This window comes from Littorina saxatilis, unplaced genomic scaffold (assembly GCF_037325665.1).
Source record: "Littorina saxatilis isolate snail1 unplaced genomic scaffold, US_GU_Lsax_2.0 scaffold_449, whole genome shotgun sequence".
Classification (NCBI taxonomy): domain Eukaryota; kingdom Metazoa; phylum Mollusca; class Gastropoda; order Littorinimorpha; family Littorinidae; genus Littorina; species Littorina saxatilis.
Genome location: NW_027128158.1, coordinates 25,001 through 36,796, shown reverse-complemented (window position 1 = coordinate 36,796; position 11,796 = coordinate 25,001). Strand labels below are relative to the sequence as shown.

The 11,796-nt window shown below is 38.0% G+C and overlaps 1 long non-coding RNA gene across 1 annotated transcript; it reads right to left on the bottom strand.

Moving 5' to 3' along the window:
- Positions 1 to 2,188: 2,188 nt before the first annotated feature.
- Positions 2,189 to 4,358, bottom strand: LOC138956528 (uncharacterized). Its single transcript, XR_011452690.1, has 3 exons — positions 4,176 to 4,358; positions 3,045 to 3,166; positions 2,189 to 2,352 (listed from the first exon to the last, which is right to left on the bottom strand). It is a non-coding gene; the product is annotated as an uncharacterized lncRNA (long non-coding RNA).
- Between the last annotated feature and the right edge of the window lie 7,438 nt (positions 4,359 to 11,796).

Here is an 11,796-nt window from a genome sequence, read left to right as displayed (position 1 = left end):
TATAACCTCGAGACAATGCTCTTACAGATTCTTTAAAACATGGCGATGCATGTCCATCTCCACAGATCCATTTCGTAGCATTACATCTGTCTGATTCGTCTCAACAAATACCAGATTGTGACTCGCCATTATCAAGAGGACGATGAGAAAAACCCAGTGTTGCCTCCATCTGACGTCATATTTTGTTAATCATATGGTGTCAAGTCTGGACTCTTCTGTCTTTTTACATTTAGTCAAGTTGTGACTACATGTTTTAACATAGAGGGGAATCGAGACGAGGGTCGTGGTGTATGTGTGTATGTGTGCGTGTGTGTGTGTATATAGCGATTCAAAGACAACTACTGGACTGATCTTTATGAAATTTCACATGACAGTTGCTGGGTATGATATATCCCCGGATATTATTTTTCATTTTGTAAATAAATGTATTTGGTGACGTCATATCCGGCTTTTTGTGAAAGTTGAGGCCGCACTGTCACGCCCTCATTTGTCAATCAACTTGATTTAAATGTTGGTCAAGCAACCTTCGACGAAGGCCGGAACTTTGGTATGGCATTTCAGCTGGGAAGTTTAAATATTAATTGATGAGTTTGCTCATTAAAAATCTGAAAATTGTAAAAAAAACATTTTTATAAAGCAATCCAAATTAAATGTCATCTTATTCTTCATCATTGTCTGATTCCAAAACCATATACATATGTCATATTTAAATTAATAACCCGCTCTGAATTTTTTTTTTATATGAAAATTATGATTAAAATGTCAGAATCGATTTAAAAACAATTGCATCTTATTCCTTGTCGGTTCCTGATTCCAAAAACACTGATATAGATATGATATATTTGAATTAAAAACAAGCTCAGAAAGTTAAAAAAGAACAGAGATACAGAAAAGCGTGCTATCCAGCTCAGCGCAACCACTACCGCGCTATTCTGGCTAGTCAATTTCACGGCCTTTGCCACGAGCGGGGAACTGACGATGCTACGAGTACACGGTCTTGATGGAAAAAAATGCAGCGCGTTCAATTTCATTCTGTGAGTACGACAGCTTGACTAAATGTTGTAATTTCGCCTTACGCGACGTGTTGATTCTTTGTCTTCTTTACTTCTTTCTTATACAGCACAGTTGTGTTCAAAACACGTTTTGTTCTGCAACTGCTACTGAGCAAGTTGTTCGCATCATCCGTGAAGGCTATACGCATCCTATCGGAGAACGGGAAACAACATTATAGAAAGTGTCTTTACAAAAAGTTGCGCGAAAGACACCAGGGATAGTATTTTTCACCTCTTTTCAAACGATCACAATTTTTGAGCCCGTGAAAGAATGTTTCTTGGCACACATTTAATGACACCATTCTTTGCAAAGTATACACAATTAAGTGCACATTTGTTCCTGGGACGTTACAAACGTTTTCAAATTTTTTTTTTTTAACGGACAACCGTTACAACGTCCATTGTTGGATACATTTTGCTTTAAGCACTGGAACGTATACAGATAAGGGTCTTTGTCATCGTTCTGTACAATTTGGAGAGGCTGCTACTTTTAGCTTTAGATTTATTGCATATCAACTGCGGCTACCCAGTACAAACACCACAAAACCCCTGGATTTGTTGCTGTTCTTCAGGATTGTGGTCGCTCTTTTGTACACGCTGGATCAGCCTGACTCTGCGACTGATTTGAACGAAATATGTATGTACTGTTATGTAAGACACCAAATACACTTTTTGATGCAAATCATTTAAAATATCCTTCAATTTTAGTCACCGTTTCGACGGTTGAAAGTAATGCTCCTTCCGCAGGTTCACCTACGAAAACCTATAGAAGGTTTTACACAGCTGAATACCGATTGGAACTTTCTCCCGGAAAATAATGACAAAGGCTCCCGTGATGAGTTTAACAGCCACGGCCCTTAGTCAGTTTCTTAGATGTATTCTTGAGAGAGAAAAAATGATCAGGCTATAAACACTGATGGGCTATTGCATTCAAAAGCTTGGACAGGTATCAAAACTACCTTTGTGGATGGTCTCAGCTACAAACAAATAAAGAGACCAAAGCCTGGGGTGTGCACAAGTGTTCCTTTGTCAAAATACAATCAATACTTTGTACTAAATCTCGGAGACAGTGAAGTTACAGCACCAGTTTTGGACAATGTGCGATAACTCTCACTTTGTTGGGGTCGTTGGATTGGCTCTAAAAGTTGGACAACTCCAGTGCCAGGAACGTTGATACCATTGCGTATGTAGTAATCCACAAGGTCCACTAGAGTTACGAAAACGTGCTCTGTGTCGTGGAACTTGAATCCGCACATTTGTGGAACAATGGTGAAATTCACTATGTTACCCTCAAAGTGTACTGTAACATAAAAGCAAATATGACATCGTATCAATGCATACTCACTGTATGTATGTCTATCTGCATGTATGTTTGTGTGCCTGTATGTCTGTCTGTCAGTCTGTTTGTCCCTTTCTCTTTCTCTCTCTCTATCTCTCTCTCTCTCTCTCTCTCTCTCTCTCTCTCTCTCTCTCTCTCTCACACACACTTGAACAAGCAATACACGTGCTTTGAGCGGAAGATACTCATGAATTATAGCTGCAGAGTCCTTTGAAAGCAGTATTGAATTCGGACAGAGATCGCTATACTATAAGGAATCAGAAACTATAAGTAATCTCACAGTAATTTGGAAGATAAGCTGGTATCGAAATGATGCTCTGTGATATTTGTAAACATTGCAACACGTTGAGATAGACGTTCTTTGCATCTGCTTTCCGTTCAAGTGATGCCATTAGCTCGGTCTAATTGTGTTCAGATAGACAAATACACAGACATATGACACACGGAGAAATGACTTTCTGACTGACGGGAGAATGATCAACAGCCTGTACCGATACAAAAAAGATTAGAAATTAAAACACAAGAAAAGCATCTGTACTTTTGTTAATTAATCATCTCATCTTTGTATCACTCACTTACTTCCTGGACACGTCGTAAATGCTCGATTTCCTATGCACTGTTTATTTCCGAATTATGTTAACAGAAATAATTACCTGCCAATATGTAGTGTTCAGGGTCTGTTCTGCTGTCTCTGATCAGATAGTCACCATTGCTGTTTCTGCCTGAGAGTAGCAGTCGTCTCTCCTCTTCTATAGATAAATTTCCAGCATACCACCTGTACGGATCAGCAAGCATCAGGTACTGTCTGTCAACTGTGATTATTGCAATGATATCATCTTTAAAGAAAACAGCCCTTACAACATACCTTGCATGATTGTGTAATGTACAGTAAACAATCTAACATTATTTAAAACAAATAGTGTTAATTAATTATCATGTTCCTTAAAGCATGTTTTTAATATTTATTATACCATTTTCTTCTCATAACTCCAAAAGCAAAACCGCTCTACTAACAGTGGATATGAATTAAAAACTATAATGTCTGGCAGCCATATCCAAATTTATCTATGTAACTGCACATGCTATTTTGTTAGCATGCATATATATATTTTTTATTGTGCATTCCTGCAGTATTTTTAACACGAAGAAGATATTTATTGTGCATTCATGCAGTATTTTTAACATAAAAACTACGTTTTATTTTTGCTGAAATCAGTCATGAAACACAGTTGAAGGAAGACATGTTTAGTGTACCAATAGTGAGAAGAAAAAACAAAATCGTTTTTTTTATAGTACCGGCCTTTGACCTAATTTACATTCTCAAGAAAAACATTTTAATCTAATGTAATATAATGTATAATTTAAATATAATCTAAAGTGCCCTGGCAGGTGTGCTTCATGCATGATTGCTATAGACACACCCATGAATGCACGCAGGTGCTTGGGATAAACCGTGGACATTGTGCGGCACACATCTATATTACGTTCATAAAACCTAAAAGACGGTGTCTTCGATTTTCAAGATAATTTACTGTATATGCATTATCATCAGAGACTCGTGTTAAATCATACTCTAACCTTCAGTGATAATGATGACATACAGAGGAGGTGAAACAGTTGTTTTCTTGCATTTAGCAAACTCTCCTTTGTTGAGTAGTTACAATGAAGGCACCAACATTCATTTCGAATTATATCTCTTGTTTTTGTATTTATAGTCTGTTAATGTGTGTCCAAAAATATATGTATATGCTTATCTGTGAAATGCATCATATAAAACAACTCACGTTTCTGTAGGCTCTTCCCTGAATGGCAGTAAGAGTTTCCCCCATTCCTTGCCCTTGGCTGTGATCGCATGTGTTCTGAAGTGATCAACAAGCTCAAACCACGTGAAAAAGAGCTCTTTTGTTTCAAGGAACAATAAGCCTTGTGCTGCTTTGATTACTTTGAATTGGTGTATATTTCCATCAAAAAACACTGAAACAAAGTTGATAACAAAATTATATCATTAGTTAAAGAAGGACAGCTTGGAGTAATCCTCTTGCTGTCTCCCTATTCTTCTGTTTATCTGTCTCTCTGCCTGTGCTGTCTGTTAAATGTTAAATCGGTCAATTTTACAGATGCACTGTTGTCACCCTGTGCAAATATGTTTAGTTCAGTTCAGTTCAGTCCAATGATCTCTCTCTCTCTCTCTCTCTCTCTCTCTCTCTCTCTCTCTCTCTCTCTCTCTCTCTCTCTCTCTCTCTCTCTCTCTCTCCCTCTCTCTGATAACTTCAACAAGTGCAACCATAATGTTGTATTTCCGGTTAGCATCATGTTTAGAACATGTAAATGTTACCTGATAAATGGTATGTGTTTTGACTGTTGTGGTGCTTTTCAATGAAAAAGTAGCCATCTGGAGTTCGCTTCGACCTTGGACATGTGGACTTGTAATGTGGCAAATGTGTTGCAAAGTACCACCTGGAGAAAAGGGTACAGCGGAGAAATTAGTTAACGTTTTGTTTCCCTTCGTTAGCTTTTAACATTTCATGAGGGAAACAAAATCATACTCTCTTCTTAGGCAAGGCCTTCCATGGGTACAACATAATATCAAATTGCAACACTATACGTTAATTGGATCTGTGATTCAAACATGGCTTTTGGTCAATCGAGAAGGAAGTTTATTCCACTTGCCCGTAGGGCGAGTGGAATAAACTGCCGAGTGGAATAAACTGCCATCGAGATTAACCAAAAGGCATGTTTGGATCACAGATCCAATTAACATATATATGGACATTCACTGGTCTTAGGGGTTTTGTTTTCAAAGAAGAAAGAAACTTGCTCGAACACGGACCACTTCTCCGAGCAAAATCAACAAACCTAATCACTCGCATTCCACCTCAAGGTCTCGGCCAACCAAGACTATGGTATACTCGTAGCAAAGCCGCCGAATGGTACCGTAAACCAAGAATAGTGACGTAAGAGAATCTAATTTCGTCTTTTGATTTGGAACGTGACGTGTTTCAGAACTTCTTCTGGACAACTCGGATGGTCTTCTGTGTAGTGGTTGGCACGAGATTCTTTTTCTTCATCGACAGTTCATCCTCCGATACTGTAGCAAAACGTTTCATCTTGTTTTCACTTTCGAGTATGCGGACGACTGAACTTGACCGCTAAAAAGTAGTCCTTTCGGTATTATTACGCTGAGTCTGAACATGAGGTCTGAACATTGTTTTTAGGCAGGATCTAGGTGAAAGCGAGGCTGGTTTTTTTTCTGTGTACAGTCGAGAGAGAGAGAGAGAAATACATGTCGAGACATAGTATAATATCTTTGCTATCTTAAAAAAATAGTGCAACATAAATCATTGCAACATCATTTTTACTCCATCTAGGGCATCATTCTGTACAATTTAAGGCTCTCCATGTGACAATCAAATACATATTTCTTTCAAAGGGTACGCCTAACCTGTAACAAAAAAACCTGGTGGTACCATTTACAAAATCGACCATACATGAGAATAGTAACAAGAGCAGAATGTCAAATTAGCTATCTACAAGTAATTCCAGGTAATTATCTGTCTTTCTCTTCATTTCGAAAGGTTGCAAAGTTGTGCTTATTCTGAAATGCCATCAATTGTTTAATTGGTAGGGTAATTACCACAGGCACTCGTCACGAGGTGGGCGGGGCCTATGTCTTGGCTGTCACTTGTGATGGACGGGGGGTCTTTTCTTATGGTTTATACAAGGTATGATACTGATTCTCTCGACCTCGTCGGCAATCCTGCCATACACAGCTTAGCAAAGCAAAACAACGGCTATGATAAAATCAAGCAGACAATAAACTATCGGACACTGACAGATTTATACCAAATAGACGTTGCTACTGCTGTCATTTTGCAAAACGGCACGGATTTTGACACACAAAATCCACCGTAGTTCTGAACCGAACGGAAGTTACGAATGACTTACTTCCCCTTATAATCAAACCGAGACAACAAGCTGTGTCTTCATTGGCTGAAGGGAAAATATTGCGCGAAATCTGACATGTAGATCTGTTGTAGATTTGAGAAAACATAAGAATGTTGGTTTGTATTAACGTTGCAATCTTTAATAAAATAGTAAGATTGCTTTTGTTGCTCCAGACTGATATTGTTATGGAGCTTGTCTCCGTCCAAAATTGCGCACCATAAGAGAGAGGGAGGGAGATTGAGAGGAAAGAGAGAAAAATTTTTTAAGGAAGCAAAATGCTGCAATCTAGGGCCACCTGAGCTCAGAAACTGTCATTTAATCATCTCTCTCCCTCTCGCTCTTCTTTTTTTCATGAAGGGGGCACGACCCCCCCCCCCCTGGCCCCCGCCCCCCCTTAAATCCGCCGCTGGTTTGGTTGTTGATGTAGAACGATAGCAAAGGAGTCAGGTCAGATCATAGAGAGAGAGATGGAATTTTACTCATCAGGGTTCTTGCATGCTAACAGTGTCATCAATTAACATAAAGCCACAGCAAAACATATTTAACCCAATTGTACTTAGTGGTTTAAGCTAGTTTATCCCTTTGCATGGTGAGAGTGAAGTTAAGATTTATCTTTTCAATAAGTAGGCTCTGCAGTCAGCTAAGTTCAGGCTATCCAAATAATCTCATTTGCAGGCTTATAGGTTCCCAGTTAGCTAGCACACAAAGAGCACCAAGTGCAGTGACATCTGTGCATGTACAGTACAGAGTATAGCAACCGAGCTTGACTCATTTGTGCAATTCAATTATAAGTTGATCAAAATGCTAATTGAGTCGATTGAAAATTAAGCAGATAATACCCTCCTGCTGCAGATTTTATGTACACATTTTTTCAACAAAGTAACTAATTGTTTACAGGTTCCAGTGTTCATCACAAGACATTCTTATTTTTATTTTCAAAAGCCATATAATCAGGATCATTTCACATCTCATACCTGCATGTGCATACTTCCAAACCATTGAAGAAGTCAAACATGAGTAATTATATCATGATCCTTCATATATATTTATTTCAAATTAAATCTTTCAGTAAACACCTCCAGATGTTACTAATTCATACCAATATACTTTATTGAAATTTAGCAACACCAATATAGAGAAAGACACACTTAACTGATAATCTGCATTCAAAATTATCACAACACTTCTTTCGACACACACACACTTTTTGGAATCCTGCTGCTAAAGCTGAACGAACACATTTCACAGCAATATGCAAGCATTCATTCTTGTATTCAACAAACATGTAAGTATACACTCTTCTTTCGATATGGCATTTTCTGGAAAAGATTTTGTTTGAGTGTTTATGGAGTAGTTGTATTTCATTTTCTGGATAGGGAGTCAAGATACAAACAACAACAAAAACATATGCTGATCGTATAATAGTGAACACTAATTATATAGTGCATATTTTGTCAAAGTGTTGGTGTCAGAACTATGCACTCATTCACTGCTAGTATGATCGTTTTGACTATTGATTGAACAATTCAACACATGATCAATTCAACACATGATAGGCCCCCCGCGGGTTAGGGGGAGTCCCATATTGGTTGGGACGAGAAAGAATTTACCCGATGCTCCCCAGCATGTCGTAAGAGGCGACTAACGGATTATGTTTCTCCTTTACCCTTGTTAAGTGTTTCTTGTATATAATATAGTCAATGTTTGTAAAGATTTTAGTCAAGCAGTATGTAAGAAATGTTAAATCTTTTGTACTGGAAACTTGCATTCTCACAGTAAGGTAATACTGATATTGTACTACGTTGGCCCTGGAGCAAATTTTTGATTACCTAGTGCTTTTGTGAACAAGAAACAATATTGACAAGTGGCTCTATCCCATCTCCCCCCTTCCCTCCGTCGCGATACAACCTTGAACGGTTGAAAACGACGTTAAACACCAAATAAAGAAAGAAACACATGATAGTAGTATTCATTAGCTTGGATGTGCAGGTTTTGGAAAGAACATATTTAATTGCAGAAAATGTGTATCGGGACCGTGAGGCCTTTCATCACTTGCCCGAACATTATTATCCCTTGACCTAGTTAAGGTTTATAAGGGTCGGCGGTCAATAAAACCCTGAGTAGATTTGTTTCCAAACATCGTCAACTGTAGTGTTGCTCCTAGGCCTAAGTTTTTTGTATTAACTGGTCCATATTTTTTTCTGATTTGAAGCACTGTTGTGACCACTGGCTAGTCAGCCTGTTGTCCGATACACTTTTGACATGTTGGAGGCCCTCTGATTGACAACAATAGTGTAATACATCTTGAAGAAAGTGTCCGTTTAGCGAAATCCACTTCCTCTCCATTGTATAGTTCTTGCACCCTTCAGACTGTTGCAGAAACAATCAGTTCAGAAAATCATTAGTATGTATAGTCTTAAGCCAAAACACTGCAGATTATTTCTTTCACATCTCCATCTACTTATTTGTTTTGCTTTTGTAGTACACTGACTCTCCTTTCTCAAGTAAAAAAAAGAAACAAAACTAAAAACAGAGGAAACAAGCAAACAACGACCACCACCACCACCACCACCACAAACAAGAAGAACCTAGCTGAAGACAACGCAAACATGTGCAAAGCTCAAAATGGTAATTAGACAAGTAATTAATCATGTCTAACAGTCAATTCCTAGAAGTGTGTTACTTTAATAACATAATTATAACAACTGAAGGGAAAGCTCGCGTGGATCACCTTCATCTTAGATTATTAGACTCAAACATGAGCTGGCACTTTGACTCCACAAACAAACGATAAATATCTGCTTCTTATATAACCCTTCTCTTGAAACTTAAACTAGACGTGATTCATAGCTAGATATGGAAGTGTAATATGTTTGAAAACTCTAGCTAGCTAAATACAAATCAAAGAAAAGGACAATTCCCCATAGTTTTATATACTGACCTTATTTGCTCTCACTTTGACATTTCATTATGGCGTACCAATTGTACATCATGACTGTAGGTACTTAAGAGGATGTGAAGTTTAAAAGATGTAGGTTCAAAAACGATTTTTTTTTTATATGACTGGAACATTACCATTCTGCCGGCTATACAGACGGCCACTACTCAGTACTAAGACTCTGGCAATTGGCATGTGTCAAGACAGGCGCTTTCCCATCCCACTGCAAAATAAGACATTCTGGGTTTTAAAAAAATTAGCTGTACAGCACAACCTCAAAAGTATGATTAGCTGCGAAAAAAAACCAGTGCGATGCTTGAGCATCATACGATACTAATTGTACAAACTTAAATAGATATGAAATGAAAACAATGCACGACACCTAAAATTAATGCTCATTTTTGTGTGCCATACAGATAAAAAATAAATTAAAAAAAGCTACTAGAACTAAGAAGTACTTGTTCCATTTAACACAACTATTGAAAAGCACACGATTATTTCTGAAATGTGTAATTTGGAAGAATACTTGGCATTTTGGGGTGTTAAATACATTCATTCATGATATAAGCAAGTCACATTTATTTGTTTCTTTAGTCACCCACATTCTCAATTACTACCTTTACTTTTAGTCTGTATTTGCCACTGTTCAGAACATTTTTACTTTTCATCTAATCCGGGTTCCGGTCGGATATGTTACACACACTAAATCAGTTGGTGTCAATTACCAAATGGAAACACAAGAAAGAAACTAACCTGTCAAAATATGGTTCCATGGCATATGTGTCGTCACAGGGACATGCTCAAGCACTTTCCACAGGTCGTGAGAACTAGCACATGTATGTACTGTAATAAACAAAATCCAAAAGAAAGAGCATGAAATACAAATTAAAAATATAATGCAACAGAGCATTGAGTTTGTTTCAAACTCAAAATTTAAAATAAAAATGTATCACTTGAAAACACACACACACACACACACTCACACAGATGATCTTGGTTTTTGAGTCACTTGAGAAAAAGTGACTCTATGTAATCGGTCAGTGTTAGTCTGTCCGGCCGGCACCACCTTAACGTTGGACTTTTCTCGGAAACTATCAAAGCGATCGGGCTCATATTTTGTTTAGTCGTGACCTCCAATGACCTCTACACTTTAACGATGGTTTCGTTGACCTTTGACCTTTTTCAAGGTCACAGGTCAGCGTCAAAGGAAAAATTAGACATTTTATATCTTTGACAAAGTTCATCGGATGTGATTGAAACTTTGTAGGATTATTCTTTACATCAAAGTATTTACATCTGTAGCCTTTTACGAACGTTATCAGAAAAACAAGGGAGATAACTAGCCTTTTCTGTTCGGCAACACACAACTTAACGTTGGGCTTTTCTCGGAAACTATAAAAGTGACCGGGCTCACATTTTATGTGAACGTGACTCATTGTGTTGTGAATAGCAATTTCTTCCTGTCCATCTGATGCCTCATATAATATTCAGAACTGCGAAAGTAACTCGATCGAGCGTTTGCTCTTCTTGTTTTTTTATAACATCTCCTAATTAAACCATTGAAGAATTATAGATGTCTGAACTTACTCAGAGATGAAGAGTTGACCTTCTGTTGTTACTCTCAAGAGATTAGTACTGCTCATGCTTGCCGCCTCGGGTTTTCCGTGTTCGGCCTGCGTTGAAGTTCCCCAAACATCCTCTGTGTAAAGGGAAGTCTCTTTGTTACGTCTGTAGCTCCACTGGATATGATTGAGGCTTCGTGTAAAGTTCCTCTGCAATTTGCTGTTCCAGCACTATCAGTCATCAATATAGAATACTCCACCTGCAAAAATGCCAATAAGACCCCTAATAGTTATGTGTAAAATAACTTCTGATTCATAATGTAGATCTACACGGGAGAGCCAAAATTGTGTGACTGGACAACTGATGGGTAAACCTGATGAAATATAATCTGTATTTGGTATCACTCGGAAATTGCTGCTTCCATATTTAGCTATGAATCTTCAAATTACAATTTTAAACTGATTTACCCTTCACCTTCGCTTCCAAAAATCACATCAATCTAAGAGAGGAAACATAAAATCACATATCTTGTTATTTGCTTCTGGTCGTTAGATCTGAATGCAGTATTACAACTGCACTAGGTGCACAGACTGAGTTTGAGATCTACTTTAATGAGTGTGCTGCCTACCAACGCAGCCTCTCTCAAATAGGCTGCTGCAGTTCTGAAGGGATTGGGATTATCTATTCGAAAATTTGCTCACCTTCAAATGTGGACTCCGTTGCGTCTTCAGCAGAACTTAGTCAAACCATGGCTTATAATTATGTTTCGTGACGTTCAACAACAGGCTTTGAATTAGTTCATCGCGGCATTGAACAAACAAATTCCTGCTCCTGGTTGAAACAAAACCACAACCCCTGACAAAACAGACTTTCCAGTTTTCGAAAACTATCCGAAGACTTGATGCACTGGCCGCACTGGCCAAATCAGTTATATATTTTCTCTGGCGAATCCATGATTT